At 37.8% G+C, this 15964-nt stretch overlaps 1 protein-coding gene across 1 annotated transcript in view; it reads left to right on the top strand.

Annotated features, from left to right (window-relative positions):
- The window catches only part of LOC132570060 (taste receptor type 2 member 40-like), a 129275-nt gene that overhangs the window by 34571 nt on the left and 78740 nt on the right, over positions 1-15964 (top strand). The gene's annotated exons all lie outside the window — the stretch shown is intronic.

Below are 15964 nucleotides of genomic sequence, written 5' to 3'. Positions count from 1 at the left end.
CCAATCTATGCCCTGCAATCCTATCTCCCCCTGTAAATTTCCCTACTAATCTTGTCCTTCTTAACTATCCCCAATCTTTAGAAGTTATGTCCCCAGCTGCTTCCCCCCACCCAAAGAGGCAACTAGGAAGATTTCCTTCTGAAAGAATAAACTATCCTTATCCCCAAACTCATCTATCTATTCTTAAATATTTTTTTATTTTTTTAGTTTATCCAATCTGTGCCCTGCAATCCTATCTCCCCGTTCTAAGCTTTCCCTACTAATCTTGTCCTTCCTAACTATCTCCATTCTATAGAAGTTATATCCCTAGCGGCCTCCTCCCACCCACAGAAACAACTAGGAAGATTTCCTTCTGAAAGAATAAACTATCCTGATCCCCAAACCCATCCATATATTCATAAATATTTTTTTAATTTTTTTAGTTAATCCAATCTATGCCCTGCAATCCTATCTCCCCCTCTAAATTTCCCTACTAATCTTGTCCTTCCTAACTATCCCCATTCTTTAGAAGTTATGTCCCTAGCTGCTTCCCCCCAACCAAAGAGGCAACTAGGAAGATTTCCTTCTGAAAGAATAAACCATCCTTATCCACAAACCCATCTATCTATTCTTAAATATTTTTTTTAATTTTTTTTAGTTAATCCGATCTATGCCCTGCAATCCTATCTCCCCCTCTAAATTTCCCTACTAATCTTGTCCTTCCTAACTATCCCCATTCTTTAGAAGTTATGTCCCCAGCTGCTTCCCCCCAACCCAAAGAGGCAACTAGGAAGATTTCCTTCTGAAAGAATAAACTATCTTGATCCCCAAACCCATCTATCTATTCTTAAATATATTTTTATTTTTTTTAGTTAATCCAATCTATGCCCTGCAATCCTATCTCCCCCTCTAAATTTCCCTACTAATCTTGTCCTTCCTAACTATCCCCATTCTTTAGAAGTTATGTCCCTAGCTGCTTCCCCCCAACCAAAGAGGCAACTAGGAAGATTTCCTTCTGAAAGAATAAACCATCCTTATCCCCAAACCCATCTATCTATTCTTAAATATTTTTTTTATTTTTTTTTAGTTAATTCGATCTATGCCCTGCAATCCTATCTCCCCCTCTAAATTTCCCTACTAATCTTGTCCTTCCTAACTATCCCCAATCTTTAGAAGTTATGTCCCCAGCTGCTTCCCCCCACCCAAAGAGGCAACTAGGAAGATTTCCTTCTGAAAGAATAAACTATCCTTATCCCCAAACCCATCTATCTATTCTTAAATATTTTTATTATTTTTTTTAGTTAATCCAATCTATGCCCTGCAATCCTATCTCCCCCTCTAAACTTCCCTACTAATCTTGTCCTTCCTAACTATCCCCATTCTTTAGAAGTTATGTCCCCAGCTGCTTCCCCCCACCCAAAGAGGCAACTAGGAAGATTTCCTTCTGAAAGAATAAAGTATCCTTATCCCCAAACCCATCTATCTATTCTTAATTTTTTTTAATTTTTTTTTAGTTAATCCAATCTATGCCCTGCAATCCTATCTCCCCCTCTAAACTTCCCTACTAATCTTGTCCTTCCTAACTATCCCCATTTTTTAGAAGTTATGTCCCCAGCTGCTTCCCCCCACCCAAAGAGGCAACTAGGAAGATTTCCTTCTGAAAGAATAAACTATCCTTATCCCCAAACCCATCTATCTATTCTTAATTTTTTTATTATTATTTTTAGTTAATCCAATCTTTGCCCTGCAATCCTATCTCCCCCTAATAAGCTTTCCCTACTAATCTTGTCCTTCCTAACTATCCCCATGCTTTAGAAGTTATATCCCTAGCGGCCTCTTCCCACCCACAGAGGCAACTAGGAAGATTTCCTTCTGAAAGAATAAACTATCCTGATCCCCAAACCTATCTATGTATCTTAATTTTTTTTTATTTTTTTTAGTTAATCCAATCTATGCCCTGCAATCCTATCTCCCCCTCTATATTTCCCTACTAATCTTGTCCTTCCTAACTATCCCTATTCTTTAGAAGTTATGTACCTAGCTGCATCCCCCCACACAAAGAGGCAACTAGGAAGATTTCCTTCTGAAAGAATAAACTATCCTTATCCCCAAACCCATCTATCTATTCTTAAATATATTTTTAATTTTTTTTAGTTAATCCAATCTGTGCCCTGCAATCCTATCTCCCCCTTCTAAGCTTTCCCTACTAATCTTGTCCTTCCTAACTATCCCCATTCTTTAGAAGCTATGTCCCCAGCTGCTTCCCCCCACCCAAAGAGGCAACTAGGAAGATTTCCTTCTGAAAGAATAAACTATCATGATCCCCAAACCCATCTATGTATTCATAAATATTTTTATATTTTTTTTTAGTTAATCCAATCTGTGCCCTGCAATCCTATCTCCCCCTTCTAAGCTTTCCCTACTAATCTTCTCCTTCCTAACTATCCCCATTCTTCAGAAGTTATATCCCTAGCGGCCTCCTCCCACCCACAGAGGATACTAGGAAGATTTCCTTCTGAAAGAATAAACTGTCCTTATCCCCAAACCCATATGTCTATTCTTATATATATATATATTATTTTTTTTTAGTTAATCCAATCTATGCCCTCCAATCCTATCTCCCCCTCTAAATTTCCCTACTACTCTTGTCCTTCTTAACTATTCCCATTCATTAGAAGTTATGTCCCCAGCTGCTTCCCCCCACCCAAAGAGGCAACTAGGAAGATTTCCTTCTGAAAGAATAAACCATCCTTATCCCCAAACCCATCTATCTATTCTTAAATATTTTTTTTATTTTTTTTAGTTAATCCGATCTATGCCCTGCAATCCTATCTCCCCCTCTAAATTTCCCTACTAATCTTGTCCTTCCTAACTATCCCCATTCTTTAGAAGTTATGTCCCCAGCTGCTTCCCCCCACCCAAAGAGGCAACTAGGAAGATTTCCTTCTGAAAGAATAAACTATCCTTATCCCCAAACCCATCTATCTATTCTTAAATATTTTTATTATTTTTTTTAGTTAATCCAATCTATGCCCTGCAATCCTATCTCCCCCTGTAAATTTCCCTACTAATCTTGTCCTTCTTAACTATCCCCAATCTTTAGAAGTTATGTCCCCAGCTGCTTCCCCCCACCCAAAGAGGCAACTAGGAAGATTTCCTTCTGAAAGAATAAACTATCCTTATCCCCAAACCCATCTATCTATTCTTAAATATTTTTATTATTTTTTTTAGTTAATCCAATCTATGCCCTGCAATCCTATCTCCCCCTGTAAATTTCCCTACTAATCTTGTCCTTCTTAACTATCCCCAATCTTTAGAAGTTATGTCCCCAGCTGCTTCCCCCCACCCAAAGAGGCAACTAGGAAGATTTCCTTCTGAAAGAATAAACTATCCTTATCCCCAAACTCATCTATCTATTCTTAAATATTTTTTTATTTTTTTAGTTTATCCAATCTGTGCCCTGCAATCCTATCTCCCCGTTCTAAGCTTTCCCTACTAATCTTGTCCTTCCTAACTATCTCCATTCTATAGAAGTTATATCCCTAGCGGCCTCCTCCCACCCACAGAAACAACTAGGAAGATTTCCTTCTGAAAGAATAAACTATCCTGATCCCCAAACCCATCCATATATTCATAAATATTTTTTTAATTTTTTTAGTTAATCCAATCTATGCCCTGCAATCCTATCTCCCCCTCTAAATTTCCCTACTAATCTTGTCCTTCCTAACTATCCCCATTCTTTAGAAGTTATGTCCCTAGCTGCTTCCCCCCAACCAAAGAGGCAACTAGGAAGATTTCCTTCTGAAAGAATAAACCATCCTTATCCACAAACCCATCTATCTATTCTTAAATATTTTTTTTAATTTTTTTTAGTTAATCCGATCTATGCCCTGCAATCCTATCTCCCCCTCTAAATTTCCCTACTAATCTTGTCCTTCCTAACTATCCCCATTCTTTAGAAGTTATGTCCCCAGCTGCTTCCCCCCAACCCAAAGAGGCAACTAGGAAGATTTCCTTCTGAAAGAATAAACTATCTTGATCCCCAAACCCATCTATCTATTCTTAAATATATTTTTATTTTTTTTAGTTAATCCAATCTATGCCCTGCAATCCTATCTCCCCCTCTAAATTTCCCTACTAATCTTGTCCTTCCTAACTATCCCCATTCTTTAGAAGTTATGTCCCTAGCTGCTTCCCCCCAACCAAAGAGGCAACTAGGAAGATTTCCTTCTGAAAGAATAAACCATCCTTATCCCCAAACCCATCTATCTATTCTTAAATATTTTTTTTATTTTTTTTTAGTTAATTCGATCTATGCCCTGCAATCCTATCTCCCCCTCTAAATTTCCCTACTAATCTTGTCCTTCCTAACTATCCCCAATCTTTAGAAGTTATGTCCCCAGCTGCTTCCCCCCACCCAAAGAGGCAACTAGGAAGATTTCCTTCTGAAAGAATAAACTATCCTTATCCCCAAACCCATCTATCTATTCTTAAATATTTTTATTATTTTTTTTAGTTAATCCAATCTATGCCCTGCAATCCTATCTCCCCCTCTAAATTTCCCTACTAATCTTGTCCTTCCTAACTATCCCCAATCTTTAGAAGTTATGTCCCCAGCTGCTTCCCCCCACCCAAAGAGGCAACTAGGAAGATTTCCTTCTGAAAGAATAAACTATCCTTATCCCCAAACCCATCTATCTATTCTTAAATATTTTTATTATTATTTTTAGTTAATCCAATCTATGCCCTGCAATCCTATCTCCCCCTGTAAATTTCCCTATTAATCTTGTCCTTCTTAACTATCCCCAATCTTTAGAAGTTATGTCCCCAGCTGCTTCCCCCCACCCAAAGAGGCAACTAGGAAGATTTCCTTCTGAAAGAATAAACTATCCTTATCCCCAAACTCATCTATCTATTCTTAAATATTTTTTTATTTTTTTAGTTTATCCAATCTGTGCCCTGCAATCCTATCTCCCCCTTCTAAGCTTTCCCTACTAATCTTGTCCTTCCTAACTATCTCCATTCTATAGAAGTTATATCCCTAGCGGCCTCCTCCCACCCACAGAAACAACTAGGAAGATTTCCTTCTGAAAGAATAAACTATCCTTATCCCCAAACCCATCCATATATTCATAAATATTTTTTAATTTTTTTAGTTAATCCAATCTATGCCCTGCAATCCTATCTCCCCCTCTAAATTTCCCTACTAATCTTGTCCTTCCTAACTATCCCCATTCTTTAGAAGTTATGTCCCTAGCTGCTTCCCCCCAACCAAAGAGGCAACTAGGAAGATTTCCTTCTGAAAGAATAAACCATCCTTATCCCCAAACCCATCTATCTATTCTTAAATATTTTTTTTATTTTTTTTTAGTTAATCCGATCTATGCCCTGCAATCCTATCACCCCCTCTAAATTTCCCTACTAATCTTGTCCTTCCTAACTATCCCCATTCTTTAGAAGTTATGTCCCCAGCTGCTTCCCCCCACCCAAAGAGGCAACTAGGAAGATTTCCTTCTGAAAGTATAAACTATCCTTATCCCCAAACCCATCTATCTATTCTTAAATATTTTTATTATTTTTTTTAGTTAATCCAATCTATACCCTGCAATCCTATCTCCCCCTCTAAATTTCCCTACTAATCTTGTCCTTCCTAACTATCCCCAATCTTTAGAAGTTATGTCCCCAGCTGCTTCCCCCCACCCAAAGAGGCAACTAGGAAGATTTCCTTCTGAAAGAATAAACTATCCTTATCCCCAAACCCATCTATCTATTCTTAAATATTTTTATTATTTTTTTTAGTTAATCCAATCTATGCCCTGCAATCCTATCTGCCCCTCTAAATTTCCCTACTAATCTTGTCCTTCCTAACTATCCCCATTCTTTAGAAGTTATGTCCCCAGCTGCTTCCCCCCACCCAAAGAGGCAACTAGGAAGATTTCCTTCTGAAAGAATAAACTATCTTGATCCCCAAACCCATCTATCTATTCTTAAATATTTTTATTATTTTTTTTAGTTAATCCAATCTATGCCCTGCAATCCTATCTCCCCCTGTAAATTTCCCTACTAATCTTGTCCTTCTTAACTATCCCCAATCTTTAGAAGTTATGTCCCCAGCTGCTTCCCCCCACCCAAAGAGGCAACTAGGAAGATTTCCTTCTGAAAGAATAAACTATCCTTATCCCCAAACTCATCTATCTATTCTTAAATATTTTTTTATTTTTTTAGTTTATCCAATCTGTGCCCTGCAATCCTATCTCCCCCTTCTAAGCTTTCCCTACTAATCTTGTCCTTCCTAACTATCTCTATTCTATAGAAGTTATATCCCTAGCGGCCTCCTCCCACCCACAGAAACAACTAGGAAGATTTCCTTCTGAAAGAATAAACTATCCTGATCCCCAAACCCATCCATATATTCATAAATATTTTTTAATTTTTTTAGTTAATTCAATCTATGCCCTGCAATCCTATCTCCCCCTCTAAATTTCCCTACTAATCTTGTCCTTCCTAACTATCCCCATTCTTTAGAAGTTATGTCCCTAGCTGCTTCCCCCCAACCAAAGAGGCAACTAGGAAGATTTCCTTCTGAAAGAATAAACCATCCTTATCCCCAAACCCATCTATCTATTCTTAAATATTTTTTTTATTTTTTTTAATTAATCCGATCTATGCCCTGCAATCCTATCTGCCCCTCTAAATTTCCCTACTAATCTTGTCCTTCCTAACTATCCCCATTCTTTAGAAGTTATGTCCCCAGCTGCTTCCCCCCACCCAAAGAGGCAACTAGGAAGATTTCCTTCTGAAAGAATAAACTATCTTGATCCCCAAACCCATCTATCTATTCTTAAATATATTTTTATTTTTTTTAGTTAATCCAATCTATGCCCTGCAATCCTATCTCCCCCTCTAAATTTCCCTACTAATCTTGTCCTTCCTAACTATCTCCATTCTATAGAAGTTATATCCCTAGCGGCCTCCTCCCACCCACAGAAACAACTAGGAAGATTTCCTTCTGAAAGAATAAACTATCCTTATCCCCAAACCCATCCATATATACATAAATATTTTTTAATTTTTTTAGTTAATCCAATCTATGCCCTGCAATCCTATCTCCCCCTCTAAATTTCCCTACTAATCTTGTCCTTCCTAACTATCCCCATTCTTTAGAAGTTATGTCCCTAGCTGCTTCCCCCCAACCAAAGAGGCAACTAGGAAGATTTCCTTCTGAAAGAATAAACCATCCTTATCCCCAAACCCATCTATCTATTCTTAAATATTTTTTTTATTTTTTTTTAGTTAATCCGATCTATGCCCTGCAATCCTATCTCCCCCTCTAAATTTCCCTACTAATCTTGTCCTTCCTAACTATCCCCAATCTTTAGAAGTTATGTCCCCAGCTGCTTCCCCCCACCCAAAGAGGCAACTAGGAAGATTTCCTTCTGAAAGTATAAACTATCCTTATCCCCAAACCCATCTATCTATTCTTAAATATTTTTATTATTTTTTTTAGTTAATCCAATCTATACCCTGCAATCCTATCTCCCCCTCTAAATTTCCCTACTAATCTTGTCCTTCCTAACTATCCCCAATCTTTAGAAGTTATGTCCCCAGCTGCTTCCCCCCACCCAAAGAGGCAACTAGGAAGATTTCCTTCTGAAAGAATAAACTATCCTTATCCCCAAACCCATCTATCTATTCTTAAATATTTTTATTATTTTTTTTAGTTAATCCAATCTATGCCCTGCAATCCTATCTGCCCCTCTAAATTTCCCTACTAATCTTGTCCTTCCTAACTATCCCCATTCTTTAGAAGTTATGTCCCCAGCTGCTTCCCCCCACCCAAAGAGGCAACTAGGAAGATTTTCTTCTGAAAGAATAAACTATCTTGATCCCCAAACCCATCTATCTATTCTTAAATATATTTTTATTTTTTTTAGTTAATCCAATCTATGCCCTGCAATCCTATCTCCCCCTCTAAATTTCCCTACTAATCTTGTCCTTCCTAACTATCCCCATTCTTTAGAAGTTATGTCCCTAGCTGCTTCCCCCCAACCAAAGAGGCAACTAGGAAGATTTCCTTCTGAAAGAATAAACCATCCTTATCCCCAAACACATCTATCTATTCTTAAATATTTTTTTTATTTTTTTTTAGTTAATTCGATCTATGCCCTGCAATCCTATCTCCCCCACTAAATTTCCCTACTAATCTTGTCCTTCCTAACTATCCCCAATCTTTAGAAGTTATGTCCCCAGCTGCTTCCCCCCACCCAAAGAGGCAACTAGGAAGATTTCCTTCTGAAAGAATAAACTATCCTTATCCCCAAACCCATCTATCTATTCTTAAATATTTTTATTATTATTTTTAGTTAATCCAATCTATGCCCTGCAATCCTATCTCCCCCTCTAAATTTCCCTACTAATCTTGTCCTTCCTAACTATCCCCAATCTTTAGAAGTTATGTCCCCAGCTGCTTCCCCCCACCCAAAGAGGCAACTAGGAAGATTTCCTTCTGAAAGAATAAACTATCCTTATCCCCAAACCCATCTATCTATTCTTAAATATTTTTTTTATTTTTTTTAGTTAATCCGATCTATGCCCTGCAATCCTATCTCCCCCTCTAAATTTCCCTACTAATCTTGTCCTTCCTAACTATCCCCATTCTTTAGAAGTTATGTCCCCAGCTGCTTCCCCCCACCCAAAGAGGCAACTAGGAAGATTTCCTTCTGAAAGAATAAACTATCCTTATCCCCAAACCCATCTATCTATTCTTAAATATTTTTATTATTTTTTTTAGTTAATCCAATCTATGCCCTGCAATCCTATCTCCCCCTCTAAACTTCCCTACTAATCTTGTCCTTCCTAACTATCCCCATTCTTTAGAAGTTATGTCCCCAGCTGCTTCCCCCCACCCAAAGAGGCAACTAGGAAGATTTCCTTCTGAAAGAATAAAGTATCCTTATCCCCAAACCCATCTATCTATTCTTAATTTTTTTTAATTTTTTTTTAGTTAATCCAATCTATGCCCTGCAATCCTATCTCCCCCTCTAAACTTCCCTACTAATCTTGTCCTTCCTAACTATCCCCATTTTTTAGAAGTTATGTCCCCAGCTGCTTCCCCCCACCCAAAGAGGCAACTAGGAAGATTTCCTTCTGAAAGAATAAACTATCCTTATCCCCAAACCCATCTATCTATTCTTAATTTTTTTATTATTATTTTTAGTTAATCCAATCTTTGCCCTGCAATCCTATCTCCCCCTAATAAGCTTTCCCTACTAATCTTGTCCTTCCTAACTATCCCCATGCTTTAGAAGTTATATCCCTAGCGGCCTCTTCCCACCCACAGAGGCAACTAGGAAGATTTCCTTCTGAAAGAATAAACTATCCTGATCCCCAAACCTATCTATGTATCTTAATTTTTTTTTATTTTTTTTAGTTAATCCAATCTATGCCCTGCAATCCTATCTCCCCCTCTATATTTCCCTACTAATCTTGTCCTTCCTAACTATCCCTATTCTTTAGAAGTTATGTACCTAGCTGCATCCCCCCACACAAAGAGGCAACTAGGAAGATTTCCTTCTGAAAGAATAAACTATCCTTATCCCCAAACCCATCTATCTATTCTTAAATATATTTTTAATTTTTTTTAGTTAATCCAATCTGTGCCCTGCAATCCTATCTCCCCCTTCTAAGCTTTCCCTACTAATCTTGTCCTTCCTAACTATCCCCATTCTTTAGAAGCTATGTCCCCAGCTGCTTCCCCCCACCCAAAGAGGCAACTAGGAAGATTTCCTTCTGAAAGAATAAACTATCATGATCCCCAAACCCATCTATGTATTCATAAATATTTTTATATTTTTTTTTAGTTAATCCAATCTGTGCCCTGCAATCCTATCTCCCCCTTCTAAGCTTTCCCTACTAATCTTCTCCTTCCTAACTATCCCCATTCTTCAGAAGTTATATCCCTAGCGGCCTCCTCCCACCCACAGAGGATACTAGGAAGATTTCCTTCTGAAAGAATAAACTGTCCTTATCCCCAAACCCATATGTCTATTCTTATATATATATATATTATTTTTTTTTAGTTAATCCAATCTATGCCCTCCAATCCTATCTCCCCCTCTAAATTTCCCTACTACTCTTGTCCTTCTTAACTATTCCCATTCATTAGAAGTTATGTCCCCAGCTGCTTCCCCCCACCCAAAGAGGCAACTAGGAAGATTTCCTTCTGAAAGAATAAACCATCCTTATCCCCAAACCCATCTATCTATTCTTAAATATTTTTTTTATTTTTTTTAGTTAATCCGATCTATGCCCTGCAATCCTATCTCCCCCTCTAAATTTCCCTACTAATCTTGTCCTTCCTAACTATCCCCATTCTTTAGAAGTTATGTCCCCAGCTGCTTCCCCCCACCCAAAGAGGCAACTAGGAAGATTTCCTTCTGAAAGAATAAACTATCCTTATCCCCAAACCCATCTATCTATTCTTAAATATTTTTATTATTTTTTTTAGTTAATCCAATCTATGCCCTGCAATCCTATCTCCCCCTGTAAATTTCCCTACTAATCTTGTCCTTCTTAACTATCCCCAATCTTTAGAAGTTATGTCCCCAGCTGCTTCCCCCCACCCAAAGAGGCAACTAGGAAGATTTCCTTCTGAAAGAATAAACTATCCTTATCCCCAAACCCATCTATCTATTCTTAAATATTTTTATTATTTTTTTTAGTTAATCCAATCTATGCCCTGCAATCCTATCTCCCCCTGTAAATTTCCCTACTAATCTTGTCCTTCTTAACTATCCCCAATCTTTAGAAGTTATGTCCCCAGCTGCTTCCCCCCACCCAAAGAGGCAACTAGGAAGATTTCCTTCTGAAAGAATAAACTATCCTTATCCCCAAACTCATCTATCTATTCTTAAATATTTTTTTATTTTTTTAGTTTATCCAATCTGTGCCCTGCAATCCTATCTCCCCGTTCTAAGCTTTCCCTACTAATCTTGTCCTTCCTAACTATCTCCATTCTATAGAAGTTATATCCCTAGCGGCCTCCTCCCACCCACAGAAACAACTAGGAAGATTTCCTTCTGAAAGAATAAACTATCCTGATCCCCAAACCCATCCATATATTCATAAATATTTTTTTAATTTTTTTAGTTAATCCAATCTATGCCCTGCAATCCTATCTCCCCCTCTAAATTTCCCTACTAATCTTGTCCTTCCTAACTATCCCCATTCTTTAGAAGTTATGTCCCTAGCTGCTTCCCCCCAACCAAAGAGGCAACTAGGAAGATTTCCTTCTGAAAGAATAAACCATCCTTATCCACAAACCCATCTATCTATTCTTAAATATTTTTTTTAATTTTTTTTAGTTAATCCGATCTATGCCCTGCAATCCTATCTCCCCCTCTAAATTTCCCTACTAATCTTGTCCTTCCTAACTATCCCCATTCTTTAGAAGTTATGTCCCCAGCTGCTTCCCCCCAACCCAAAGAGGCAACTAGGAAGATTTCCTTCTGAAAGAATAAACTATCTTGATCCCCAAACCCATCTATCTATTCTTAAATATATTTTTATTTTTTTTAGTTAATCCAATCTATGCCCTGCAATCCTATCTCCCCCTCTAAATTTCCCTACTAATCTTGTCCTTCCTAACTATCCCCATTCTTTAGAAGTTATGTCCCTAGCTGCTTCCCCCCAACCAAAGAGGCAACTAGGAAGATTTCCTTCTGAAAGAATAAACCATCCTTATCCCCAAACCCATCTATCTATTCTTAAATATTTTTTTTATTTTTTTTTAGTTAATTCGATCTATGCCCTGCAATCCTATCTCCCCCTCTAAATTTCCCTACTAATCTTGTCCTTCCTAACTATCCCCAATCTTTAGAAGTTATGTCCCCAGCTGCTTCCCCCCACCCAAAGAGGCAACTAGGAAGATTTCCTTCTGAAAGAATAAACTATCCTTATCCCCAAACCCATCTATCTATTCTTAAATATTTTTATTATTTTTTTTAGTTAATCCAATCTATGCCCTGCAATCCTATCTCCCCCTCTAAATTTCCCTACTAATCTTGTCCTTCCTAACTATCCCCAATCTTTAGAAGTTATGTCCCCAGCTGCTTCCCCCCACCCAAAGAGGCAACTAGGAAGATTTCCTTCTGAAAGAATAAACTATCCTTATCCCCAAACCCATCTATCTATTCTTAAATATTTTTATTATTATTTTTAGTTAATCCAATCTATGCCCTGCAATCCTATCTCCCCCTGTAAATTTCCCTATTAATCTTGTCCTTCTTAACTATCCCCAATCTTTAGAAGTTATGTCCCCAGCTGCTTCCCCCCACCCAAAGAGGCAACTAGGAAGATTTCCTTCTGAAAGAATAAACTATCCTTATCCCCAAACTCATCTATCTATTCTTAAATATTTTTTTATTTTTTTAGTTTATCCAATCTGTGCCCTGCAATCCTATCTCCCCCTTCTAAGCTTTCCCTACTAATCTTGTCCTTCCTAACTATCTCCATTCTATAGAAGTTATATCCCTAGCGGCCTCCTCCCACCCACAGAAACAACTAGGAAGATTTCCTTCTGAAAGAATAAACTATCCTTATCCCCAAACCCATCCATATATTCATAAATATTTTTTAATTTTTTTAGTTAATCCAATCTATGCCCTGCAATCCTATCTCCCCCTCTAAATTTCCCTACTAATCTTGTCCTTCCTAACTATCCCCATTCTTTAGAAGTTATGTCCCTAGCTGCTTCCCCCCAACCAAAGAGGCAACTAGGAAGATTTCCTTCTGAAAGAATAAACCATCCTTATCCCCAAACCCATCTATCTATTCTTAAATATTTTTTTTATTTTTTTTTAGTTAATCCGATCTATGCCCTGCAATCCTATCACCCCCTCTAAATTTCCCTACTAATCTTGTCCTTCCTAACTATCCCCATTCTTTAGAAGTTATGTCCCCAGCTGCTTCCCCCCACCCAAAGAGGCAACTAGGAAGATTTCCTTCTGAAAGTATAAACTATCCTTATCCCCAAACCCATCTATCTATTCTTAAATATTTTTATTATTTTTTTTAGTTAATCCAATCTATACCCTGCAATCCTATCTCCCCCTCTAAATTTCCCTACTAATCTTGTCCTTCCTAACTATCCCCAATCTTTAGAAGTTATGTCCCCAGCTGCTTCCCCCCACCCAAAGAGGCAACTAGGAAGATTTCCTTCTGAAAGAATAAACTATCCTTATCCCCAAACCCATCTATCTATTCTTAAATATTTTTATTATTTTTTTTAGTTAATCCAATCTATGCCCTGCAATCCTATCTGCCCCTCTAAATTTCCCTACTAATCTTGTCCTTCCTAACTATCCCCATTCTTTAGAAGTTATGTCCCCAGCTGCTTCCCCCCACCCAAAGAGGCAACTAGGAAGATTTCCTTCTGAAAGAATAAACTATCTTGATCCCCAAACCCATCTATCTATTCTTAAATATTTTTATTATTTTTTTTAGTTAATCCAATCTATGCCCTGCAATCCTATCTCCCCCTGTAAATTTCCCTACTAATCTTGTCCTTCTTAACTATCCCCAATCTTTAGAAGTTATGTCCCCAGCTGCTTCCCCCCACCCAAAGAGGCAACTAGGAAGATTTCCTTCTGAAAGAATAAACTATCCTTATCCCCAAACTCATCTATCTATTCTTAAATATTTTTTTATTTTTTTAGTTTATCCAATCTGTGCCCTGCAATCCTATCTCCCCCTTCTAAGCTTTCCCTACTAATCTTGTCCTTCCTAACTATCTCTATTCTATAGAAGTTATATCCCTAGCGGCCTCCTCCCACCCACAGAAACAACTAGGAAGATTTCCTTCTGAAAGAATAAACTATCCTGATCCCCAAACCCATCCATATATTCATAAATATTTTTTAATTTTTTTAGTTAATTCAATCTATGCCCTGCAATCCTATCTCCCCCTCTAAATTTCCCTACTAATCTTGTCCTTCCTAACTATCCCCATTCTTTAGAAGTTATGTCCCTAGCTGCTTCCCCCCAACCAAAGAGGCAACTAGGAAGATTTCCTTCTGAAAGAATAAACCATCCTTATCCCCAAACCCATCTATCTATTCTTAAATATTTTTTTTATTTTTTTTAATTAATCCGATCTATGCCCTGCAATCCTATCTGCCCCTCTAAATTTCCCTACTAATCTTGTCCTTCCTAACTATCCCCATTCTTTAGAAGTTATGTCCCCAGCTGCTTCCCCCCACCCAAAGAGGCAACTAGGAAGATTTCCTTCTGAAAGAATAAACTATCTTGATCCCCAAACCCATCTATCTATTCTTAAATATATTTTTATTTTTTTTAGTTAATCCAATCTATGCCCTGCAATCCTATCTCCCCCTCTAAATTTCCCTACTAATCTTGTCCTTCCTAACTATCTCCATTCTATAGAAGTTATATCCCTAGCGGCCTCCTCCCACCCACAGAAACAACTAGGAAGATTTCCTTCTGAAAGAATAAACTATCCTTATCCCCAAACCCATCCATATATACATAAATATTTTTTAATTTTTTTAGTTAATCCAATCTATGCCCTGCAATCCTATCTCCCCCTCTAAATTTCCCTACTAATCTTGTCCTTCCTAACTATCCCCATTCTTTAGAAGTTATGTCCCTAGCTGCTTCCCCCCAACCAAAGAGGCAACTAGGAAGATTTCCTTCTGAAAGAATAAACCATCCTTATCCCCAAACCCATCTATCTATTCTTAAATATTTTTTTTATTTTTTTTTAGTTAATCCGATCTATGCCCTGCAATCCTATCTCCCCCTCTAAATTTCCCTACTAATCTTGTCCTTCCTAACTATCCCCAATCTTTAGAAGTTATGTCCCCAGCTGCTTCCCCCCACCCAAAGAGGCAACTAGGAAGATTTCCTTCTGAAAGTATAAACTATCCTTATCCCCAAACCCATCTATCTATTCTTAAATATTTTTATTATTTTTTTTAGTTAATCCAATCTATACCCTGCAATCCTATCTCCCCCTCTAAATTTCCCTACTAATCTTGTCCTTCCTAACTATCCCCAATCTTTAGAAGTTATGTCCCCAGCTGCTTCCCCCCACCCAAAGAGGCAACTAGGAAGATTTCCTTCTGAAAGAATAAACTATCCTTATCCCCAAACCCATCTATCTATTCTTAAATATTTTTATTATTTTTTTTAGTTAATCCAATCTATGCCCTGCAATCCTATCTGCCCCTCTAAATTTCCCTACTAATCTTGTCCTTCCTAACTATCCCCATTCTTTAGAAGTTATGTCCCCAGCTGCTTCCCCCCACCCAAAGAGGCAACTAGGAAGATTTTCTTCTGAAAGAATAAACTATCTTGATCCCCAAACCCATCTATCTATTCTTAAATATATTTTTATTTTTTTTAGTTAATCCAATCTATGCCCTGCAATCCTATCTCCCCCTCTAAATTTCCCTACTAATCTTGTCCTTCCTAACTATCCCCATTCTTTAGAAGTTATGTCCCTAGCTGCTTCCCCCCAACCAAAGAGGCAACTAGGAAGATTTCCTTCTGAAAGAATAAACCATCCTTATCCCCAAACACATCTATCTATTCTTAAATATTTTTTTTATTTTTTTTTAGTTAATTCGATCTATGCCCTGCAATCCTATCTCCCCCACTAAATTTCCCTACTAATCTTGTCCTTCCTAACTATCCCCAATCTTTAGAAGTTATGTCCCCAGCTGCTTCCCCCCACCCAAAGAGGCAACTAGGAAGATTTCCTTCTGAAAGAATAAACTATCCTTATCCCCAAACCCATCTATCTATTCTTAAATATTTTTATTATTATTTTTAGTTAATCCAATCTATGCCCTGCAATCCTATCTCCCCCTCTAAATTTCCCTACTAATCTTGTCCTTCCTAACTATCCCCAATCTTTAGAAGTTATGTCCCCAGCTGCTTCCCCCCACCCAAAGAGGCAACTAGG

Source organism: Heteronotia binoei, chromosome 4, assembly GCF_032191835.1.
Source record: "Heteronotia binoei isolate CCM8104 ecotype False Entrance Well chromosome 4, APGP_CSIRO_Hbin_v1, whole genome shotgun sequence".
In the NCBI taxonomy this organism is placed as follows: domain Eukaryota; kingdom Metazoa; phylum Chordata; class Lepidosauria; order Squamata; family Gekkonidae; genus Heteronotia; species Heteronotia binoei.
This window is presented reverse-complemented; position numbering and strand designations above follow the sequence as displayed.